We start from the raw sequence: 569 nt of genomic DNA, 5'->3' as shown, positions 1-569 counted from the left end.
ACACCCGGCCGTGGAGGCCCCAGTTAACATTTGCCAAGTAAGTAGATGACTTACAAGTTTGAGGCTCATCAAAGTGTAGTGGAACATTCCAGTTGAAATTCAGTTTGATGTGTTCCATCTCCAGCTTCTCATTTACTGTGATTTTTTGTCAGATTTTTGTCATTAACTATTCAGCATTTGTTAAGGTGTCCTGATACAATCTTTTTAGATCTGTAGTTATTTAATATATATTGTCAACTTCCAGTTCTTCCCTGGCAAAACTTGCCTCTTCCCTCCCTACTCCGTTGAGGCCATCTTCTATTTCCTTGTCTGGTTTCACCTGTCCGCTTGTTTTTTCTGTCTAGCTTTTCTTGTTTCAGATATATCTCAAGAGCTTCTTGATTGGAGATACATCCACTATGGACTCCTTCCATATCCAGCTGTCACTTTTTAGCTGTAAGAGTCAGTGCAGAAAGAGACTTTATTGAAGGGATCCGGCAAACCTACAGCTTTGACTCCCACATCCCCAGTTTTATGGCATGGTGGCCAGGGTAGAGGTGTCTTCCCAGCCTGCTTTGGTCCTTTATGAG

This window comes from Propithecus coquereli, unplaced genomic scaffold, assembly GCF_000956105.1.
Source record: "Propithecus coquereli isolate 6110/MARCELLA unplaced genomic scaffold, Pcoq_1.0 Scaffold1767, whole genome shotgun sequence".
In the NCBI taxonomy this organism is placed as follows: Eukaryota; Metazoa; Chordata; class Mammalia; order Primates; family Indriidae; genus Propithecus; species Propithecus coquereli.
The sequence above is the reverse complement of the archived record's forward strand: the minus strand, read 5'-3'. Positions refer to the sequence as shown.